Source organism: Callospermophilus lateralis, unplaced genomic scaffold, assembly GCF_048772815.1.
Source record: "Callospermophilus lateralis isolate mCalLat2 unplaced genomic scaffold, mCalLat2.hap1 Scaffold_271, whole genome shotgun sequence".
Classification (NCBI taxonomy): Eukaryota; Metazoa; Chordata; class Mammalia; order Rodentia; family Sciuridae; genus Callospermophilus; species Callospermophilus lateralis.
Genome location: NW_027513445.1, coordinates 621539 through 628675, shown reverse-complemented (window position 1 = coordinate 628675; position 7137 = coordinate 621539).

The following is a 7137-nucleotide window of genomic DNA, read 5'->3' as shown; positions in this document are numbered from 1 at the left end:
GAGATTCCCAGTGCTCTGTGGAAAGCAACCCTGGGTCAAGACTCATTTTCCAAGGACTACCCTCATGCGTGGCCTCCTAAAATCTCAACTAAATTCATTGCAATACTTCTCTAAGATCAGTTCCAGAATGCAGTCTCTAAGGGTAATTACGCCAGAGTTCCAGCCCACGTGGACCAATTCATCTCTTCCAACCGCCACACAAGTGACCACAATTAAAACCAAAACACTCCCACATGGACCTCATCTTCTTCCATATAGACACTCATAATTACCTCTGGCTGGAGGTTTCAATGAGGGGCACAGCCCAAGACAATGTCCAAAAGAAGCTTCCTTACCCCTAATATGCCTAAAGGCCCGGACTCCCTTCCTGTGAACCAGGAGTGATCAAATAGGCCTGCCGTTAATACTGCTCTTCTTCTCCAATTTGTGGCCTAGTGACTGTGGGGTTTAGCTTCTTTATGTGAATGGGAGTCATGAGAAAACCCAAGCACCTATGGGCTAGATTCTGCAGTGCTTTGAAGAACTCATTTGACCCAAAGGATCCCTATTCTCACTTGATGGAGGCAGGAACATTACAGAGGAAGACGAGAGACTCCATCCACAATGACCGCTCTTTTGGCCATTTTTGTTTGGATGAACACATGAGATCTTTCTTTAGACCCATCAGGTGCTGAGAATCAAAGCCACAGCCTCACACAGGGCCAAGAGACTGATTCAGACACATCCCATTCCACAGCAATTAAGCAAAAAGACCAAGGTGATGCCCATTCATTTTCATTTGAAAACTGTTTTCTTCAGGTTTCAAAAAGGGGTGTCCTGAGTCAAAGAACTTCCTGACATTCAGGGCAACAGACAAATAGGTAAGCAAAAGACCCAAAGCAGTGTTTCTCCATTGAGACTCTCCTGGTCCCAATGATATGTGAGTTTTCTGACATGCTCTCATTCCCTTCAGCTATCCAGTACATAGCCATGTAACAGAGCTTGGAGGTGGTTCCTATGATGGACATAAAATCATAAGCCTATTCTGAAGAATGGCCATAATTCTCTGAAAAAAACAGGAACTTAGGAAGATAGTAGGTGTTGCACATCCATAAGGCAAGCCACAGTCCATTCATAAATTAGGCAGGATGAATGCTGAGAAGCTTTCTACTAGACATGACACATCCATTGATGCATTCTCTTTTCTAATGTCTACAACCACAGACACAGTGGGATACACAGACATAGAAACACTTGCCTTGTCAAAGGACTCAGTAGACACAGTCCATTCCAAACCAAACAAACTGCCTTTCCTACCTATTCTCAGAACATGAGACAAAACCACAAACTCGCACCCACAACCACAAAGGCACCTCCTTCCTCCAAGTAGGTATGTGACTATCCGGAGAGTCCTCTGACTGGTGGACCATTTTATGTTCCCCCGAAACGGCCTGTCCTGTCTCAGATCTGGTCTCTTTGGCTAACTCTGTGAAATTGTCCAGGACCAGCACTGAGACACTACCTGCTTTCTCAGGAAAGACCCTCTTCAGAGCTAACCTGGCATTTGGCCATACTCACATCAGTATTTACCAAGAAAGACGGACTCTGTCCTCGGTAAATCTAAACAAGTGAACCCACTGGGACTGGAACTGGGACTGCCTCTGGGTGCCTGGCTTCCTGGATTCAAGTTTAGAGTGTTCCTTCAGCAAGGAAATTAGGTGATGTCACTTCTTTCTGGAACTGATTGAGTTTGCTGCCTTTGCAACCACTTTGTCCTAACAGTTGCTTCCAAGGGTCTCATGAGATGGAGGTTGCCCCTATTTCCTGTTACAATTTCACAAGACAGAAAGTTATATCAACCATAGGCACCTGGGAACAGCTCTCTACACAGGCCTGGTTTGGTCCATCTTCTCTACATTAAGAAGACAGAGGCTGATTCAGACACATCTCTTCATCATGACCAGGTTGTTTGCAATTGAAGATGACTTTTTCTCTCTCAGGTACTTCATAGTTCCCTATATCTTCTCCAGGGATCATATCTGCATGGACCTTTGAGCTTCTCAGCAGGTGAAAGTCTCCCTACATTTTTGTATTGTAAGACCAACTCAGTCCTGCACTTTTGTAAAGTTAGATTGAGGGAACAGTATATGGTTAGGGTTAATAACAGGTTCGATTTGTGTTAGGAATCATTCTTCTGCATGAATAAGAATATTGGGATCCTGTGGTATTTATAAGAATATAGAGGTGAAATATAAGTATGACAACGGAATTCTAGATAAGATTTGAAGCCCAGAAGTGCACTGGGCACTGGAGTGGGAAACTTAGCTTTGAACAATGTTCTGCACAGATATCTCAGATAAATCGATACACAATGGCAAAGGACCATGTACCTTGGTTGATTGAATGTCTAAGAAAACATGTACCTTGGTTGATTGAATGTCTAAGAAAACATAGTCGGTAGGATTAGGAAGATAGTGTAGGTTTAGATAGAAGAGTGAGAATAGGATTTGGACCAAAAGTACTTTAGCAATAGAGTTTTGGTTAGAGAGTGAATGTAAATGTCAGCACATGTGAAGGGTTGATCACAGTGATGAACTGGAAAAAATATGTAGGAAAGCATTTATCAATAGAAACATTAGGAAATCAGGCAAAGTATAAAGTGAGTGATAGGATTAGACATTTTCAACAGGCTTGAGATTTAATATATAATCTTAGGAAGAAACAAATATGTAGTCACCGACAGGATAGACATTTGAGAGCATTAGGCAACCTGGACATGGATGTTTTTAGTAATCCATGCTCACTTCCTATTTAGGATTTGGTACAATCATAAGTGTGACATTTGCGTTTTGTGTCCAGAATATTACACTGAAAAAATGTATATGTAGATCAGGTGACATGAGTATTTCTTCCACCATTTCTGGAAGCAATATGTTGAAGACATATAAATTAGTATTGGGGGTACAAATAGGTGCACCCTGTGTCTTTGAATATAGAGAAAATGCATGAATAGACAATAGTGTGAATAAAGAATATAATTGGTTTCAATTTAAAAAATGGATTGAAGTGATATCTGAAAATATAATGTAAATTTTGTATTGATATACATACATTCATTCAAACCAATTATACATCTATTTGTAATATTAGGGTTATGGTTTATCATAAAGGGTGTGAGTTTTGCTTCAAAATTGATTATGGAAATCGAAAATAATGTGTTTGGATAGAAGTCACATGAAAAGACCAGTCAAGACACCTGGAGGAATACATGTGTTCTGAAGCAGGAATTGTTTGAAAGTGAAACAAATGCCCATAAATTTGTGAATTTGTGGATGAAATATATATCCTATGATGTCCATAATATTAATAAATATTAATGTATCAGGGTTTAATAAAAATAAACGTCAAAATGCACAGCTTGTCCTATCGGAATCGAGGTGCATTGATGTTAAACTTGGTCAGTTACTGTAGCAATATTAGTTAAATCTGTTTTTCAGGTGGATGAATATTTCTGAGAATAATCTTGTGAAAAGTTGATTATAAATCCAAGTCCATGAACATGAATGAATTTAGCGAGTGTAAATAAGACACATATATTTCATATATTTCATATTTTCAAAAATCTGGAGAGTGTATATATATATATATATATATATATATATATATATATATATATATATATATTTACACAAAACCCACACACAGACATTAAAAAGTAGCAATATATATGCCAATCAAAATTCATCTATAAATATATATCATCCAAAGATGCAAAAATATTTATTTTACTGAACATGAGTTTATGTATAATGTTGTTCTACTAGGAAGCTCCCCTATAGGTGGAATTTTCAGTTCCAACAACGATTTGGAGGAGTGATCTCTTCTCACAATTTGTAGCTACCAAGTCAGCCAACTCACAAAAATGTACATGTGATACCAGGTAGGATTCTATAAGTGCATATAAAAATACATGTGATGAATAGGCTACAGAGAAAGGGAGACAGGAATTCATATATTTGTTAATTTTAAAAACACATGGAGAACTATTTCAATTGAAAATTGACTAGATTTATAACACCTACCGTTTATCATGCAAAAGGCAAGTCCAACTATACAACATGCCTCCTCTGAACTGCTTGTATTTCTATTCTGTTTGCGTTACTTTTCTCCATCATATTAGGATTAGTAGTTAGAATCTAGTAGGGTATGTGAATATTTCTGAGAATAATTTTGTGAAAAGATGATTATAAATCCACATTCATGAATATGAAAAATTTAGGAAGTGTAAAATAATACACATATATTTCATATTTTGAAAAATCTGGATTGTGTGTGTGTGTGTATATATATATATATACATATATATATATACACACACACACAAACATTCACAGACATTAAAAAGTAGCACTATATGCCAATTTAAAATCACCATGAAATATATATCATCCACAGATCCAAATAAATTCATTTTACTTAACATCGATTTATGTATAATGTTGTTCAACTAGGAAGCTCACCCACAGGTCGAATTTTCAGTTCCAACAGGGTTTAGGAGGAGTGATCCCTTGTCACAATTTGTATCTGCCAATTCAGCCACCACACAAGAATGTATGTGTGATAACAGGTAGGATTCTAAATGTGCATATAAAAATACAGGTGCTGAATAGGCTTCAGAGTAAGGGAGACAGGAATTCACATATTTCTTAACTTTTAAAATACATGGAGAACTATTTCAAAATAAATTGACAAGATTTAAAACTCCTACCCTATATAATTCAAAAGCAAGCCCAACTATACACCATGCCTCCTCTGAACTGCTTGTAGTTCTATTCTTTTGGGTGTATTTTTCTCCAACATATTAGGATTAATAGTCAGAGTCTAGTAGGGTATGTGTTAATGTCAGGGATTCAGTATTTTGAATGGAAAATAGGAAAATGAATCCAATGTGTATGTAAATATGTGCTTCAGAAAAATCTTCCCACTCTCATCCAGAACAATCCCTTGACATTACCTTCGCCCCAAGTAAGACACAATTAGAGGAAAAGAGATAGAAAATATGTGAATACATATCTGAAATGGAATTTGATCAGGAGTTCACAACCATGGAGGTGGTAGAGGAGTTTTCAAAAGTAAGGGACAGGGTAAGCACTCCACAATCACAGAGCTCTGCTGGCCTAAAAACTTCTTGAGAAACTGCCTCTGAGTTTGGGCACTTGAAATATATGTTGTTTTCAGGAGCTTTTGCTTCCTTCTAGTGAGACTATCAAAGCTGGGTCAGCATCTATGTGACCTGGAGGACATAAATTATAATATTCCAATGAACATGAAGGAGCAGTGCTGAATTCTCTCTTTGTAGGTATACTATGGCCACTTGGGGCTAAGTGTGTCCCCGCGTGGACTGTATATTCATTTGTTCCTCTTCCACTCTTCATTGTGTTTCCTGCTGCTGCACTTCGACTTTGGTATTTGCTTCACGAAATATATGGAGTTCAACTGGGACACAGTGGTCTTAGTGTCTGCCCGTGTGGACTGTGAAGCCATTTAGTAATCCTCCACTTTTCCTGGTGTTTCTTGCTACTGCACTGGGAGTTTTGTATTTGCTTCATGAAATACAAGGAGTTCAACTGGGACACAGTGCTGGAGGGAGTTCTATCACGTGTGGTGGGTCAGGTTATGCATGAGCATTCATGAAACTGGCCTCTATACCACATAGCTTGCTCCCTTGACCATAGCAACCTTATTCTGTAAATTACCCTAAAACCTCTCCATATAACAAGATGGGTTTACTTATAATGGTCTTCTGGCTGCACCATGTCCATCTCATGACATTTGGAATCCAAAGGCAGATCCACATGGCCCCATCACAGATGTTTTATCACACACCTGCCCACCGCTGCTCTAGGCCCTCTACTCATCAGGCTCCAAATTACTGGCATCTTGGTTCTACACCATTTTCATTAAACCCAATCAATCAAGGCACTGTCTAGTACACTCATGATCATAAATAGGACATCCATTTTTGTTTGTGAAATAGATCACACTACTTGCCCATTAGGATTCATTACTTGCCCTTGTTGCTGAACAGGCTGATGGGGATTAGGACTGCTGGTGGTCATGGGAAGAATCCATAGCCCTACCCACATGACGGACACGCAACTTGAGATGGATACCAGTCTGTAGCAGTTTCCAGCCAGAGTCTGTACAGGGCTCAGGCATGATATGAGAGGCATTGATCCAGGAAGTGATCCCATCCACTTTCACCACTGTGGGTGTTATAAGCAGCACCTGGTATGGTCCTTTCCAGTGGAGTTCCAGGGATGACACCTGATGCCATCTCACGTAGACGAAGGCTCCCACTTGATATCAATGTGGGGTTCCCTCGTCTTCAGTCTGATAAGCAGAGGCCAAATGTTTCCACAGGTATCGCTGGGTGCTGGGTTTGTTCAAGGGCTTTAAGTCTGTCAAGCAAGGGGGTGTGAAAGGAATCATTAAGTCTCATTGTTGGGGTTAGGTCCCCTACTGGAGAAAGGGCACCATTGAGAATTTCATAAGAAGTGAGGTTACACAAAGAGGCGGAAGGGGTATTTCTTTCACAAAACAGTGCATAAGGTTGGAGCATAGTCCATTTTTTTATGCCAGTCTCCAAGCTTAATTTTGTTAAGGTCTCTTTGATGGTTCTATTCATCCTTTCTACCTGTGCTGAGCTCTGTGGTCTATAAGCACAATGTAACTTCCAATTAATCCCCAGGGTCCTGGCAAATCCCTGACTTTCCTGGGGCATGAATGCCGGTCCATTATCGGAGCGTATTACCTTAGGCAGGCCGAACCTTGGAAAAATGTCTTCTAGGATCTATTTGACTACCATCTGAGCCATTTCTTTCTTCATGGGGAAGGCTTCGACCCATCCTGAAAAAGTATCTACAAAGACTAGGAGATATTTAAGTCCATACCTTGCTGGCTTAATTTTAGTAAAGTTCAATTCCCAGAATTGTCCTGGTCTGGTTCCTCGTAAGCGCTTCCCTGCAGGAAGCTTGGATGGGTAAGCATTAACTAATTGGCAGACTTGAAAAGCTCTAGTCACCTGCTCAGCTATTTCTTTCCTCTGTGAGTCAGTCAATAATAAGTCCTTTCTCCGGTCCTTTAAGAGTGCCTATA